Genomic DNA, 18,570 nt, shown 5'->3' with positions numbered 1-18,570 from the left:
CAAGTCCCCTGGGCCTGATAAAGTTACAAACGAGCATATAATTCACGGGGGTGAATCTTTGATAAGATATCTGTGTGCCCTGTTTAATGCTATGTTAAGACTACAATACATTCCTTTTAATTATAGACTAGGAATGGTCATTCCTATATACAAGGGTAAGAATGACAAATCGGATCCCCGAAACTATAGAGGTATAACCTTAACTTCATGCATTGGAAAGCTGTTTGAAAAACTTATTGTTAAGCGCATTGAACTAAAAATGATAAAGTCAAATCCTGATTTCCCCGACATGCTCCAGTTCGGCTTTAGGAAAGAACATGGGGCAATAATGTCCGTTTTCACCCTTATTGAAAGTATTCAATTTTACTTACAGCGAGATTCTACAGTATATGCTGCTTTCTTAGACAATGAAAAGGCTTTCGACAGAATATGGCAGGACGGCCTTTTTTATAAATTACACCAAATGGGTATCAGAGGAAATACATGGAAGTTATTACACCATAGCTATACAAATAGCCATGCTTTTGTTACTTATCAGGGTGAACAGTCAGATATATACCATGTAAGACAAGGTGTCGGACAAGGAAGAGTTCTCTCTGCTTGGTTCTTCTTAGTCTTCATTAATGACCTTATAACAGCCCTTAGACAAGCAAATAATGGTATTTGTGTATTTGGTCTAGATATTCCAACTGTTTTGCTTGCAGACGACACAACTCTTGTGAGCACATCACCACGAGGGCTTCAAAACGCACTTGATACAGTACATTCATATGCCTCAATGTGGCGACTAACGTGTAACCCTTCAAAAAGTAATGTTGTTGTCTTCTCTAAGACAAAACAAAAGGGGTTAGATATTAATTGCAAACTTGGTGATATAAAAATAACAACATCTGACTCTGTCATGTATGGTTGCATACTACTAACGCATAACCTGTCATGTAAATCAAATATTGAAAAATGTTGCCAAAAAGCAAGACAAAGTATTAATTCGTTAAAATCTGTGGGACTCAACAGTTCTGAGCTACATCCAGCTACCAGTGTAAAAATCTGGTTAAGAATGATATTAAAAACAAGTTTTTACGGCTGCGAACTGCTCTTTGATATTAAGGGTCAAAACATTAATGTCATTGAAAATACTCAACGCTATTTCGCGCGAACTATACAAGGACTTGATAAAGGATCTCCATCAGAATCCACTATTGCTAATCTTGGGCTGTGGACAATGATCGGCTATATCGATAACTGTAAACTTCAGCTGCTTGGCCGCTTATGTAACTTAACCTGTAACAGTCTTGTTAAACATCTTTTTTGCGCATACATTGCAAATCCAACTAATCCTAAATCTATATGTGGAGATTTATTATCAGTTCTTAACAAGTATAACCTACGAAACAACCTTTGTACATATATAAGCTGTGGTGTATTTCCTACAAAGAGAAACTGGAAGCAACTGGTTAATAAAACCATTCATGAATATGAGGAAAATATGTGGCGCAGAAAAGTTTCTGTCAATACAGGTCTTTCACGCTTCATGCTAATACACACAAAGCTTACTCACCATATATTATGGCAACTAGCATATCAGTACCCAGAACAGAGGTCAAGTTTAACATTTTGTGTTAGAGTTTCATCACGTAACAAAACTTCCAGGGACTGTTTATTGTGTAACAAGCATGCCTTTGATTATGATAATCACATCATATTACATTGTGAAGCTCTACTCTAGGAAAGAAATGAACTGTTTTCAACCTTTATTGATCTGCTTGATGTTGAAACCTTTGTCCAGTTGGAATTACAAGATGAAGAAGATATGTTGTCATTTTTCTTTGGTGCTGATACTCACTTCTCACAATGTATTGATATAGTTACATGGGAATCTGTTATATTGATATTTTCTGCTTATGTACTTACACTAAAGCCTTACCTTGATTATGTCATCTGATCTAACCTTTTGTACTGTGTGAATGGCATGACACTGGTGCTACTGTCTTTTATTGTATATATGTACAGGTAATATGAGTTTGTGTGAATACGTTTGATAAATTATGTATAATCTTCGGATTAACTTCTGGAGGAAATAAAGAATCTCTCTCTCTCTCTCTCTCTCTCTCTCTTACCAAACCAAACATTATCCATCCATAAAAAAAAGCGACAGAGTAATGACTCAACTCCAAACAGGACACACCAACCTAAATAACCACCTAATTTAAAAAAAACAAAAACACTACAGGTAACTGCCCACACTGCAAACAACCAGAAACCCCAGAACACGCACTCATCCACTGCACACACTACCTCACGCATCGAAGTGCATTACAAACCACCCTCAATCTAAACAAGGCTCTTTCTCTAGAAGCAATACTAAACCCACAAAATAAACTAGAAAACTTCAAGGCCTTAGGCGTATTCTTAATCAAAACGGAACTAATAAAACGCATCTAAAAACACAATAACCTACCAAATCAAAATCACATTAACAAACAAACATCCACCATACCCAGCTCCTTTAGTTCTCCTCCCCAACCCCATCGGCATCTATTCCAAATCTCAAAATTCCCAAATTATATATAAGCAACCCCTAAACCCCCCTCTTGGGTTGCACAGACCACTATCGCCCCTTTCGGAAACACATTAAATGGCCTGGCCGGGCCTGTGTGCGAAATACGCATCAGTCGGAAAGCGCACGTTAAATCTCCAAAGTAAGTAAGTAAGTAAGTAAGTAAGTAAGTACTCTGTAAATCACTTGCTTGATAACGGTGTTAGAACCTACGCCGAAACGTCGCTCTTAATTGTAATAAAGAAGTTGTTCATCCATAAATTCTTATCCTTACTTAGTACTCCAACTTCTAAATGCCTACCAAAGAAGTTAAACATCTTACCCACCGTCAGGAAATATATTGTTTCATATCGTGTGTCGATTATATGCGGGGTTATTATTTGAAATTTGTTGTCAAGAAATGCTGCATATTAGTTACATACATGGATTCTACCCACATCGTACAGATATCTGTAGTTTTGGCAGACATGTTGTAACGCATTCCGTATAATATGGCGCCAACAGTTAGGCAACCTACTTTCAGTACAATCACCACTGGGTCGAGCTGTTCGTTAGACAATTTCACACAACAAAAGAGTGTATCCTTGGTGACATCATAACACAGATAATGAATTGCGTTGCTGCACGTGATACTGCGTTTTTACATTCCTCGTTCAGAGTCATTTTCTGAGAAACCTAGCAATCGATACACATATACGATTCTCACTAAAAATAATCGATAAGCTAAGGGGTCCGTGGTAGTTTGACATCAGTGGCAGTGAATACATGTATTCTCTCTGATTGTGAAGAGGCGATGAAGACGTCTCGCGTTAACAGCTTCGGATCCACATGCTACTGGGTTAAACCCATTGACCCCCCCCCCCCCCCCCCACAACCCACCCCCCCCCCACCCCCCAATCCACACAGTGTGAAATTTTGAATGTATTGTAAACAGCTGGTTTATTTCTAAAGACAATTTATTTCCAAATTTACCAGTTTCGTATAGTTGCATTTAGTTATCAATTTTACAAGAGGCCGACTCCATTCACTCATTTACAGAAACAAAGAACACACTCTTGATAATGCATTCCTCCTTCAGCTTGGTTTGCAAAGACTCAATGATTTCCCAACAATGTCCAGTGGTTCACAGTTAGATCTCAGAACAGGAGACATTGTCGCCTTTGAAATATCACAAAGTATATAATTCAAATGAGGCAGATGCACCTGGTCAAAGTCCTACAACACCATTATGATAACAAGAGAACACGCACACCCGACCTGACCATGGTAGTTTAACTCACACTTTGTGAACAGTTATGATTCCAACGCACCAAAGACACCATGCAAATACAAATAAATTGAAATTGCATTGTCAAACGCAACAAGATTAGTATTACTAATGTAACAGAATGTAAAATAGTGTGTATTTTAACTTACGTATTTTAAACTTAGGTAAATAATTGAGTTAAGTATGGTAATAGCTCCTTTAACTAACCTGAGCACTCTCTACTAATCCTTAAGTAAAGTACGGGGTTTAGTTATGTAAGGTCTTTAGTGATCTGGTCGAGCCACAGCTTGGCCAGTGATTGCCTTTTCTATTGTTTCTGTAGCATGTGACCAGGATTTTAGCTTTAAACACTTCAATATTTCTCTTCTCTGGTCACTGCTGCGTTACAACTGCATGGTTCACAGCACTGCACTGATTGGGGTAAGTTAATTTAGACTTCTTTAGTATTTATTTTCATCATAAGGCGGTTAGGATCTGATATTTTAGTCTTGTTAGATAAGTACATCTTTATCATTTTAATTGCATATTTCTTATATAGTATAATTTGCAGTAGGATCCACATGATACGCAATGTTGTAAATATATTACTTATTCTTCAAAGTCATGATACATTAGTGTGTATTGTGATACTAATTACACTAGCCATGACTTAATGTTAAGCAACCATATTGTTATAAGGTGCTTTAAGTAAGTTACATAGTTTATAGCTTGAAGCTGTATCTATTAGAATAGATTTATCATTAGCAGTAATTTATAGCTTACAGCTATAAATGTTATTATATATTGTACAGTATTTTAGTACACTAAGTCTTGTATGAGTTGGTTGATGATTATGTACATAGTTCTTTGAAAGTGTTAGTAAATATGTACTGATGGAGTGCATATATATGTTAGGTTTATATGACTGTGTGTGTATGTGTGTATGTGTGTGTGAGAGAAAGCATGTATGTGTGCGTTATATACAGTTTACTTAATTGTGTCATTTCATTATTAGGCATAGAGACACATAAAAATCCATACTGTTGGCATTGTCGTGATGAGCCTGCGTCCCTGAGACGAGGTTGGTATTTATGTGCTAATAGTTGTATGTATATATTGTTGTATTTCGAGGTGTATTGTATCATATAAATGGGATTTGTAGCTGTAATATATATAGAGCTGATGGTTGTTCTGATTATATATGCTTAAATTCATGCTCATGGTAACAAGTAAATGTAATATGTTTGTTTAATTACACATGTTATAGATTCTTGTAATTGTATATTACTAATCCAACCTTATTATATTATTTTTTAGGGAATTATCATCTATAGCCATATTGTGGTGGGATCTCCATATCCCTGATATGAACAGACCGAAAAAAATCCCATGAACCCCCAAACAAGTATTGTCATCATTACCTAGACGAAATACCGCTGTAACACTAACTGAGGAAATAAATAGAAAAAGGAAAACCTAGACTGGTCGCCTCTCTCCAGATTCTTCGAAGCAAGTACCCTTCATGTTTACTCTTGTCAAACATAATCAACAAAACCGACTGTACTTCAGTTCGAGAGTTGTGAAGAAGCGGTTTAGTTGACATAAGCATTGAAGAATAAAATCAGTCCGTGTCTGAATCCGCAAATAATGGAGATCTGTCATCTGCATTGTGGGGTAAATATAGGTGCAAAATAAGGAAAATTAATAAATGTTTGATAAGCATAAGTGGATAGAATTTAATATGTGACTTCTGGTACCTCCTTCCCTCATGGAGAGCAACCTCCACGTGATGAGTGCTGGGGAACGCTAATCCCTCTCCCCCCGTGTGGACCCGGGGTAGAATGTGTCCTCAGCATCTCATTGCTGGTCGAAAAGGCCGACCAAGTTGGGCAGCCCATTTGCCTGAGCTACCATCCTGTTTCGGCAAAGGAAGAGAGTCTGGTGGTTATATAATCTTCAAAAAAAGAAACTTGACATAGATGTAAAACCTCTTTTTGCCAAATATCTGAAATAATTACATTAAATGAGAACCGAGTAAGTCAAACAGAAAGGTGATGTGTCTATAATTCACGAAAACACATGCACAGCACATAAACGTAGCGTTTGGGGATCAATTTTACAGCTTCATCCAAAAGCAACTGCCTGTAAAAAACGTGCACATGTACCACACATACCACAGTCATGTCTACAACCACACAGATCCCTGGGGTACGCAGAATATCAGATCAAACGGTACGCAACAGACTGAGGGAGGCTCGACTTTTTGCACGAAGACCTGTTCGACGTCATGTATTGACCCCACTTCATCTGGCGGACCGTCTGCTTTGGTGCCAACAGAGGGTTAGATGGGCACGTGCAAGGTGGAGAGATGAGTTTACTGACGAGTCCCGTTTCCTAATCACACGTGCTGATGGGCGCACACGTGTCTACAGACGTCGGGGTGAACGTTACGCCCCCAACTGTGTGCAGCAGGTTGTCCCATTTGGCGGCGGGAGTGTCATTGTATGGGCCGGAATTCATCACGGTGGTAGGACGCGTCTCGTGCCTGTGGCAGGTGCATTGACAGGTGTGCGTTACAGAGACTTGATCCTACAGCCTTACGTTCTTCCTCACGCCAAATCATGGCGGACAGTTCCAGCAGAACAACGCTCGACCGCATATTGCACGTGTTTGTCAGGATTTCTTAGAGCACGTTCGCGGATGGAATCCACCGCCCCAAACACCTTGCACTTTAGCATGAATGGCAGCACATCCAACAGCGTGTTATTGACAACTTGATTGCATCTATGGGTCGTCGGTGTCAAGCGGTGATTGATGCACGTGGTTTGCACAACAGATACTGAGATTTGCTGTACCCCTTTGACATTAACTGTATCGTGTACGTGTGTCTGTCTAGGTGACACGATTAATGTTTTGAACATTGTTTACATTCATCTTCAAACAGTGTTTCAATTATGGTTTCTGTGTCCTATTTTGAAACATCGCATTATATTACATTTTAAAAGTCAGTGTCAAGTTTCTTTTTTTTGAAGAGTATATATTTAATCAAAATGTCTATAATATGTGTATGAAGCTATTAAACCTGCTTAGAGCCCTATGCCAAGAAAGTGGTGGATCAAATCTGGTGATGCTGACCTCCGAAGCCTGTACGTCTCCAATAAATTGTCATGAGCCGAACCAGCCTGACCCATTATTTGGTAGATGGTTATAACTTTTCGGGTCACATTTGCTAGAGTATACCAGCCCTTTATCTCTGGTCTTTGCAGCTTGGAGATCTGCTGCAGCATAAGACTGCTCTTGTTGAAACTCCATGGTGGGTGGGAAAAAAGGATGCAGAACTATTTCATGGCTTCCCAACACCCTGGTTCAAAAAGACGACACGTAGAAACTGACGAAAATACTACGCCCACTCGATCCGACTATTGGCCTCCTTTTTTGGTTATAGAAGCTTTTGACAAAGAACCCATAAAATTGAATCCATTTGTCATCTCCAAAGGTATCATTGGTATATGCGGAGAGGTTACAAATGTCACAAAGCTTCTTTGTAGAATGTGCACGGAGACATCGATCTGTCAATCTTCTCAAATTAAATTAGTTGTTGTCTCAGTGCAAACTCATGTAACTCATGTAAGGGCATTGTCCGTGACAGAGCTAGATGCCTATCCGGAATATCTGAAGATAATATAGCCAAGGAACTTGAACAACAGTCGGTTACAGCTGTTAACCGACCAACACCAAACTCTTCACTTTCGCCCGAACAACTATCCCTCAAAGCTGATTATTGTAACATCGGAGTGGAGGTGTATATCCCCAATCCACTCAGGTGCTACATCTGCCAAGCGTTTGGAAATGGCTCCAAGTCCTTCCATGCCTCTGCTGTTTGTTACCGCTGTGGTGACAAGCACAAGGCCACTGACTGCAAGAAGGAAGTGTTTAAACTACGGTGGGAACCAAATGGTTTCTTCAAAATGGAAACGCGAGTCCCAAATCATTAGAATCAAGACCGATCAAAATGTCTCGTAGCACGAAGCCAAGAAGAGGGTTGAAGAGCTCACTACAAGCACTTCCACCATCTCCTACTCTGCTGCTGTCTCTCGTCCTCCTATCAATACTACCTCAACCCACTGCCAGACTGATCTGACATGGGTCAGGTCTGTTCAGACACTTTGTGGAAGGGACCATTTTCCGACAATAGTTACAACTATTTATCCGTCTGACGAACCACCTTCAACGAGTCGAAACTTTATAAAGCCCAACTGGTCTTTATTCCAAACACAATGTACCGAAAAACTAAAACCTGGCAGTTTCAGGAATGTTCCTGATCCTATGCAACTTGTTTCAGATATATTTATGGATATTAGAGACGAAAGCATTCCTCGGTCTTCTGCAAACCCTCATATACCTAATATATACGCAATGGTTTGATGATGATTGTAAACAAGCTGGGAAAATAGGAAGAAAGCTGAGAAATATACTGAGTCAAATTAAAAACTTCACATTTTTAAAAGTAATCCCATATATGATATACCACGGACAATTGTATCAGAGAAGGTAATTTTTAATCATTAATATCCAAAGAAGGATTTTAATTACTGATGGTAAGCATAATTTGTTACAAGCACCTACGGTATTCGGTAATAACATCAACAGTTTAAATCATAAGTCCCAAGCACGAGAATCTAATGGGACACAAGTTCTGTAGCGTGTATGGCCACGGTGTGCATTGACAAATGCCACACAACGCCTCCGCATGGACCTTGTGATGCCTGTGAACACATGATTGGGAAGACGACGCCATTGTTGCTGCAAAATGGTGCCAAAATCTTGCAAATTCTGTGGTTGGTTCTGGAGAGTGCGCAGACTTCTGCAAAGAGCATCCCAGACGTGTTCCATGGGATTGAGGTCGGGAGACCTTGACGGCCAGTCCATGACTACTGTTTAAATACACAATAAGGGACCATAATGATAACTGGTCAAAATGTTAAAATTGTAGTTTTTAATTTGGTACAGTATATTTCCGCCGACATCAACTGTCCACAATTTGAATAACGTTAACATCACGGGCGCCAAAGCGAGACGTACCTTTAAACTGAATAAACGTTAATCCTTGTGGAACTATGTTTCCAAAATTAATTCCTGCACACCCCTGTCCAAGGTGTGGAACATAATTCAAAAGATTACGGGGAAAGGATCCAAATCTGGAGTTAACCATCTCAAAGATGGTCATACACTTTTAACTACTCAATCTGAAATTGCCTACAAACTTGGTGACACTTTGGCAAAACCATTCCTCATCATCAAACTATAATCCTCAATTTCAGAGGTTCCAACATCAGCAGGAACAGAACAAAGACAATTTTAACTCTGATAATGGTGTGGACTATAACGAAACATTTTCAATCCATGAATAACATACTGCCCCAGGTCAAGTTCATGACACTGCAGCAGGTGCCAACAACATCCACTATCAGCTTCTGAAACACTTGCCCGATTCATGTTTGGAAACGTTACTGAATATTTTTTGATGAAATATGGACAACCGGAAATGTTCCTCCTTCGTGGCGCAATGCTATCATTATTCCTATTCCAAAGAGTGGACGGGATCATATATGGCCATCCAACTTCCGTCCAATATCATTAACTACCTGTGCTTGTAAAACCATGGAGCGCATAATCAACAATCGATTAGTTTGGTACTTGGAGACAAAGTAACCTCCTGAGTGACATCCAGTGTGGTTTGCGGAAAAACAGAAGTACCATTGACTACTTTGTGCATTTAGAATCATTTATTAAACATTTCTTTGTCAACAAATAACATACTGTATCAATATTTTTCGATCTAGAGAAGGCAATGATACAACGTGGAAACATGGTATTTTAAAATATTTGCATGACTTTGGATTGAGGGGCAGATTACATCAGTTCATATCTCATTTTTTAAACAACAGACAATATCAAGTACAAGTGGGGTCTACCCTGTCTGATCATTTCGATCAAGATCAGGGCGTCCCTCAAGGCAGCATACTATCAGTCACACTTTTCAGCATCACAATTAAAAGTCACACTTAAGTATTAAAAAATGGCGTTAATGGTTCACTTTTTGTGGTCGATATCAATATTTCTTGTCATGGTAAGAAGATGAATACAATTGAAAGACAGCTACAGCTCTGTCTTAAAATTAAAAAATGGGCGAACGACAATTCTCAAATTCTCAAAATCCAAAACAAACTGTATTCATTTTGGTCGTAAATACAAACCGCAGAAGGATCAAGATTTCAATGTAGACACTACTCCTAGGTAGTAGGGTAGGCCAAATTCCTTGGCCTCATATTTGACTGTCATCTCACATTTTTACCACATATCAAATAATCAATGAAGGCTCTCGTTAAAAGTCTTTCAAATTCCGAGTGGGGAGAGGATCAGACCACCCTCCTTCACTTGTACAGATCGTTAATATGCTCCATACTGGACTATGGTGGAGCCTGCAAAAGCAATTAAGAATTTAGAATTTTACACTATACACCAACAAGGACAGCTTGTATGTGGAGACCAATGAACCTTTACTTGAACTTTCACTGGAATACATCACTAAATCGCATTCAAATAAATGAAATCCAGCATAAAGTTGTGTTTTCCACCCAAATCTATCCAACTTAATTCCCAAAGCTATCTCAACAGCTTTCAACAACAAAACCAATCTAAAATTTTCATCATCTTCTCCGATTCATTGTCATGCCTTCAGGCACTTAAAAGTGTCTCCTCAAATCATCCTATAATTCTAGACATTTTAGAACTAAATAATGATCTTTCTACTGGCCAATGCGACATCATCTTTTGCGGGTTGCCAAGTCACGTAAGTTTAATAGGTAACTCAAAAGCTGATGCTGCAGCTAAAGCAGCTATTGACAAACTACTTATCCCATACAGTGATTCCAAATCAACCATTAAAGGTTATACGCTGGGATCTCATGCAAAAGAGGCGAGACACCCATGTAGGAAGCAATAAAGTTCACGAATAAAACCCCACAATCGGTCAAACCTGCTTGGGTTGTCAGTCATGACATGATGTCGTATTGGCCTCAGTCGGATTACTCTATAATAATTTCTTAAGACAGATGAGGACGAACCTCATATTAGCTAAGTGTATCCCTTGTGATGAGGGGTTCACTGTCAAGCAAATGTTGACTGTGTGAACTTTATCAAAGCGTATATCTGAAAGATATTTTTTGCTGTGTAAGCGGGCATTTCGTCGGAAGTTACTAGAAAGAAATTTGTCTGTATAATAAATTATAAATATGTATGTGAATAATTAAATGCTTGTTTTTATATATGGTGTGATGCTTGTATCAACTGACATAAGTGAAGGCTCTGTCCAGGAGGCTTAAGTATCGTAAACTTATTGTCGCCACACCAACCTCCAACAACCCCCCCCCCCCCCCCCCCCCCCAACACCCCACCCCCCCACCCCACCCCACCCCCAACCGCCATGGAACCCTATCATAATCGATGTAACTATCATCAACCAGTGTTTTTTGGCTAGTATTGTGCACAACCACCATTCGCTAAAGTGATGACGTAAATCCTGCTGGGGTATCATGCATTTAGCAGAGGTACTGTAAGTCCCCATTATCTCAAGCGAGATGGCCTAGCTTTGGTTACTGGTGGCCTATAGCCCGTCTTTTAAAACTGTAAACATGATATTGTTATGCTCAAACATGTTTCATAATTATTATTTCTTAAATATGACTTTTCATAAATGACTCAATTGTGAATAAATCAATTGGCCTCATCGCTATATGGCTGAACTAATGGTAAAGCAACGTTAAATTTTAGCTCAATCACTCACTAAAACTGTATGCATGATATTGCTATGTTCAAATATGTTTCATAAATTGTTTTTGAATATAACTCTGCGTAAATAACACATTACTCAATTTTGAACGTATTAACTTTCGTCGCTATGTGGCTGAAGTAATGCAGATGCGGCGTTAAATTTTGATTCACTCACTAACTCATTTCTGGCACCTCTGTGTTGTAAATTATTGCAGATTGCAACAGTTGGACTTTCCAGTTTTGCCAGATTGGTAATGGAAAGCAAATGCTGTATAATTGTTAGTAATAGAGTGGCCCTATTGTCACACTATAGTGTAGATTTTGTACATACACATATACATTTATTACTTCTTGATATTTCTTTCAACATTTGAATCATGTTCCCGCAAATGCGATTTTCGCCGATGTAATTTCCAATGAATATCGGTTGTCGGTCGAATCATTATTTCCATGATCAAGTCTCTGAATAATTTTAAATACAACAAACTTTGTGTGTGTTGTTGCTGGGGGATCTGCAAGGTCGATTGCATATTGATCTTGTATATTTCTCGCATAACATTAACGGCAATATTCAGTTCGCTTGTGTTATCAAATAAATACATTCTAAAGCCTAAAAGCAAACAAAAGGCGGATCGATAATCATCATTGCTATTCCCAGCTCATTGTTTGCTGTTGCTATGGGTCTTGTGTTGATACCCCGATGTTATGAGCTGAAAAGGAGTTTTACCTCTGGGGTACTGGTCTGAATGGTGCATTACACAAAGTGTTAGGTGATTACCACACGACAAAATTGAATTCAGTTGCATGAACTCTAATGTCTCGCATTACATTTGCAAACTCAGTTACACGAATCTTCCAAACAATTAACGCATCAGGGATATAACTCATAAGGTGACTGATTAGTCTTCGTTCATGCTGAGCGTCAGGCAGGGTAACAACAAGTAACGTCTTATAACCTTGTTTTGGTGTGAGGCGGCCAGAAACTTTTATGGGGCGTATGTGGAAACTATAGGTGGATGATAAACTTCTTAAATCCAATTGTTTTGCGGTCTTGGGTGGTAAATTAGAAGTTATCCAAGAAGTGACGTACCACATGAGTAATCGAATACATAGGAAAGGGTTTCAGCGCTAGGTTATTGTCTCATATTTGAGCACAGCAAAAAAAGTGTAGGTTTCCGTCTTCCGGAAACCTTCCGGATACCTTCCCATTTTGGATCCGGCCCGGATACCTTCCGGAAACCTTCCGGAAACCTTCCAAAAAAAATGTCAAAATTTGGGGGGTGCATTTTGTTCACTTAAGTGTGAAACACATAAAAAAATTAACTTGAAAATACCAAGCAATTTGAAGGTTGTTGAAGGCATCTGGAAGGTTTCCGGAAGGTTTCCGGAAGGTATCCGGATGCAAATTTTCTTCATGACTTGCTTCTGGTAAATAATGTTAGCCTGTGCATTACAGGTACCTGTTGTAATATTCTGTGTTATTTTAATGGTTATATCCTCCTAAAACATTTTTGGAGAAGAAAATTGTTCAATTTCATATTTTGTCCTTTTCGGATGTTAATGGTATTTAATGAACAAACATCAGTTCTTGTATAATGATATCCTTAAATTTCATGTCCAGACTTCCAGTTTGTACTGAGAAAAAGAAAAAGTTACAGGTACCTGTTGTAATATTCTGTGTTATTTTAATGGTAAATATCCTCCTCAAACTGAGATATGTGGGCATGCATTGTTCACAAGTTGTTTTGCGACATGGATCCAATGTGTGAAGCTTATTGCTGGTGTCCGCCACCATGATATTGTTGCAATATTGCTAAAAGTGGCAAAACAGCATTCTCACTCAGAAAAAAATGGAAAGTCATTGGCTATGTGCTTTGGCATTTGGCCCTGGTGAGATTAACAGATTAGTTTGGAACGGTATCAGTACTTGTTATATCGGGACAGTGTAGTTTCATGGGAATATAAAACAGAATACAATTGTCCCAAATTGGTGCATAAGACTAATGGCATCCATAGAAAACACCTAAATAAAGTACAGAAAAAATATCAATGTCATTTGTCTACTAAGGTGGAACTACAACTTTTGTTAAGTATTTATAGTAGGAAAACATTCAGGGCATTAGTACATTTCATATTTGTTCAGCACCTATGTTATGGCTGATCAGTATTATATATCTTTATGCTAATGAAGCAAAACAAATCACGTTTTTGGAAAAAAATCTTATTTATTGATTATATGGCATTTCATTGGTACATATCACAAATTGAAATTTGATCAAGCAAGAAGAGGAACTAGCATAAAGTAACCAGTGGTGTTTGCAAGGCCTTACAGAACAGACGCTTCAATGCCATTTTCTAAATAAATAAATTAGTCAAATCTCAGAAGAATTATATTGAAGAAGAATATCTAAAGTCAATTATGTTTCTGCAGTAAACCGCAAAAGTCATTCAGATTTGTATGGTCAGCATCGGTGTACACAACCTGGACATAGTCACAGTGCTTTGGCATAAATTCATTCAGACTTCATTAGTGTCATAATAAAACCACCTACAGTCACACTGATGTGGCATTATTCATTCAGAATCATCACTTTCTGAGGTGAATCTGTTGGTTGTTATCAGGAGTACTGTTCATCTTCCCTTGTCTGAATTGTGTGAGCAAGATCTTCTTAATGTAGCTGGTGTCAGATTGTGAAATCCAGGTACCTGAAACATTTCATAACATCTTTAGAAACTTGTTAGTCAAAAGTTATGAAACACACACATATTTACAAATGTTTAAAGTTGTTTTCTCAAACAGTGAGGTATTGACAATTTATCTTGCAACTGATATTTAACCAATCTTTGAACATGTAAATAAGCCATTGCAAACAGAAAAGTGTTCAGAAAATACAAAAATGTATCCGGTCTTCTAAAACAATACCACAAGGTTCACCTGAATTTTGGTTGAATGTTTGCATTACATCAAAATGTAAGGAAGGGTAAACAAGACTATGCAAAACTAAGTTACAATGGTTCTTATACATAAATACATAAATGCAACTATTCATAATTATCAAAACACATGTCATGTAAGTGATCTCAAAATACAACATAATGAGCGAGTGAGTTGGTATAGTTTCATGCAGCTTGTTAGCAATATTCCAGCTATGGGCTTCACACATTGTACCCATGTGGTGAATTGAACCCGGGTTTCAGAGACTGTTTCACCCACTAGGCTACCCTTGCACACCAAATACAAAAGAAAGTATATTAGGAATTCAGACAATAGATATTCTCACCAAATTCATTAATGGAAGCTATATTGAAATTCAAATTTTGACAAATTAGGATGAGACTGTAGAAGCATTTATCTAAGTTATTATGGATATTAAATATCTACCGTTAATTGGTAGTCCATCATAGACAGTGATAAGAAATTCAACTGAAAAGTACAACCTGAACCATCAACAAAAAACTATGTATATTACATTAAAGGGGCCGGTCATGTATTACCGGTATGTTCTCATTCATTTTTGACACAACCCTACCTGAAAGAAAATGCAAAGCACATTTTATATTTTATTGTCCATTTTGTCAAAAGTCTCCCCTAGAGACTCTCACATTTTGGGGTGACCCTCCCTGTTTGTTCTGATCTGAATTCAAATATTCATGACTCATTATCATATTTTATCATTCATCCTATCTTTTTTGAAAATTAACTAAATGAAGATTAACAATAACATGCAAATCTGCCAAAATATTGGCCTGGCAAAGTTTAAATTAATCATAATTATCTGTTTCTAAATACAGTGAAACCCAACTTTGACTTGTGTGGCATTGTTGAATAATCTACCCAATGTTCTTTATGCACTGATATGCATCTGCACAGAGTGGTCAAAGTCTGTGTCTGACACATAGTGTGCTACAAGGGAGACATCAGTTTGTGTCCAGCCAAACTGTCTGATAATCTCAAGGGCTGCCTTGGTAGCATCAAGGGATGTAGCTAATCCTAAATAAACATAAAACAAGTGACATCATCTCTTCTACAGAACACATGATCAAAGCCTGCCCCACCTTTGATGTTTATTACCTTGCTACTCTAAAAACAGCTAATTAGCAAAATGAACTCAATGTCAACTCATTGTGGACTAGGGATTAACAGGGCAATTAGTGTCGGGTGAGTATTAGTACTTGCAATTGTCTGTTAATTACTTAATTGAGTAGTGACGGCTTAGTCAGTTGTGCCTTTACAACTGCTATTCAACTTATCGAGTCAGTTTACTATGTAACATGCTTCTTGGGACCAAGGAAATGTATCTTGCTGGATAACAGTTTTTTTCTAATTTATCAGAGATCAGAAATAATAATGATGACGTTGTTGATGTGCATTTCTTTGTTGTGTTCACTAGGATGGTGATGGTGTTTGAATTATTAGACACTATTTATTTCAAAAGAGGAATAGGGTTGGTGAAGAGGCAAAGCTTATTTCAACAACATATATATTGATATACAGAAACTGTACAACAAACAGATTAACTGTATCTACAGTTGAAACTATCATGATGCAAATTTTCACTGAATCAAAGTCATATCTTTTCAAGACTCAGATCAGGTTGTAGTGATTGAAGGTCACATTAAACTTGCTAATTTCAAATCATTCATCCCACACTTATGATTTGGTTTGTTGTTTTATGCCGCACTCAAGCAATATTCCGGCTATATGTAAATAATCGAGTCTGGACCAGACAGTCCAGTGATTGACATCATGAGCATCGACCCACACAATTGGGATCAATGACATGCATCAACCAAGTCACCGAGTCTGATCGCCACCTGATGGCGTTAGTCAACTCTTTAGACGAGCATTGTCGCCCGTTACGGAAAGTATTGGGTTACAAATATCCCTTGTAAAACCTTTCAACATGTTCAAATGACACATCGAAAGGCCATTGTGAAAAATTGCACCATGTTAGGATTCTTAAATACAGTTTCAGCTTGACTTTGAGTACTTTAAACTTTAAACTGAAAAATACATTCACAACAAGTGAGCTGTGTCTGCCAATCAGAGTCGGTGAGTAAATTGGAGTAGGGGACTAATTTCGAAGGTAAACTTGTTTCAACGTTTAACAACTACATGCATTTGTGTTTGTATGAGACGATGTGTGTTTAATTCCATATATTTTACTTCAAAGCATTTTATCACAATAAATTGAGTCGGGTATAGGATAAGTTGGAGTAGAGGCTAATTTCTATTTTATTTGTTCTATTGTTTTAACATTTCACAATTATTGGTCTTTGCAAGTTATCAATCCTAGTTTAATTTCATTTATTTTACCAAGGTAAAAAAAAAATAAGGTGTCATTTTCGTCAAGTAATAATCGCCGTTTTTGCTTTCGGCGAGTATTTCGCCAGTCAGTGCTGTTTTGCTAAGGTGTCGTTTCAGCTATAACCCGCTTATTGCACATTATTAGTTTCAATTTATATTTATAATCATTTTAACCACTGTAATAAGTAAAAAATGAAATAAAAGTATATAGAAAATAAACAAGCACTTGTTATAAAATGTGCATCCGCAGGCAATATTTATAAGATAATCCTGCATGTAGCTGTGGCCATCACACTGAAGATGCACTTCACTTCTTTCTCATATGTCCAAATAACAATGATTTAAGACAGAATATGTACTATTATGTTAAGGGATAAGATCTAAATTCAATTCTATTAGGTAATCCTGAAAGGACGTCAAAAAAAAACTTAGAAATTCTTAAATCAGTAGAAGACTACATTCAGCTATCCACTAGGTTTTGTGATTGTACATAGCATCTTAAATTTATAATACTATTCCTTGCCGTATATTGCAGTACACTATTACTACTGAAAATGCGACCTGACAGCGCCGACAACGTAGTTTCTATAATAAGAACATGTATATAATTGTATTCCTTGACTGTACTTTTGTCATATCATATTGTGTTCTAATTCTGGAGCGGTATTCAAATAAGTTTTTGCTTGTTTACCCATCCAGTTCACATTTAAATGTTTAAAACAATATTTAGTAAACAAATAATTTAAACTCATGCAACACCATAGCGTGTGGAGACGATAGACCACTGAAAAGAGCATATATATGCACATCCAATGACCCCTGACATCACAAGGCATTGTTTTGCCAGTGTGTCAGGCAACTGAATACTACGAATTACATCACAGGGTACTGTGACCTGTTTGAAAAGTTAGGTACTGTATTCTAAAGGTAGGCCCAAAATTCTAGACAATCCAGTGATTGATATTGTGAACATCAATCCACACTGTTAGATGGTCACTGTCAGATGCCATGAACCAGGTCACTGAGCCTGATCACCTGATCTATTAGGTTATCTCTTATGGGTGAGGTTAAAACGGCACCTCAGCAAAATGTCACTGATTTCCTCAACGAAAGCAGCACCTTGATTTGGCAAAAAGGGCTACTAGTTGTTGTCTGTTATCTCGAGAGACATGTTGATTCCTGGCCGAAATATATATAAATGAAATTTCTATAAAATTACTATTTATTTCCTACTTACTAAAATAAATATGACATATATAGTATACCTGTTGTCCAGTTTCTTGACATTTTCGCCAGACTCAGGTTCAGCTTGGCATTGAGCTAATCTGAGTAAAGCTACTTAAAACTTCAAAGCATGTGATCTTTCAATGATAAGTTTAGTTGCACCTCCCAATCAGAATCATGAGTAAATTTGAGCAGAGGCTAATTTCTAATGTAAACTATTTTTAGGTGACTAACATTGAACAATTATTTGTGTTTGCAAGTTTAATTTCATTTATTTTACTTCAAAGAAATCAAAGCATATTATATTTTCACAATAAGTTTAGTTGCATCTCCAAATTAGAGTCGGCAAGTAGATGCTAGATTTTAATGTAAACCTTTTTGAACATTTCTCAGTTATTTGTG

This window comes from Haliotis cracherodii, unplaced genomic scaffold, assembly GCF_022045235.1.
Source record: "Haliotis cracherodii isolate W230 unplaced genomic scaffold, xgHalCrac1.p SCAF_12, whole genome shotgun sequence".
NCBI lineage: Eukaryota > Metazoa > Mollusca > Gastropoda > Lepetellida > Haliotidae > Haliotis > Haliotis cracherodii.
This window is presented reverse-complemented; position numbering follows the sequence as displayed.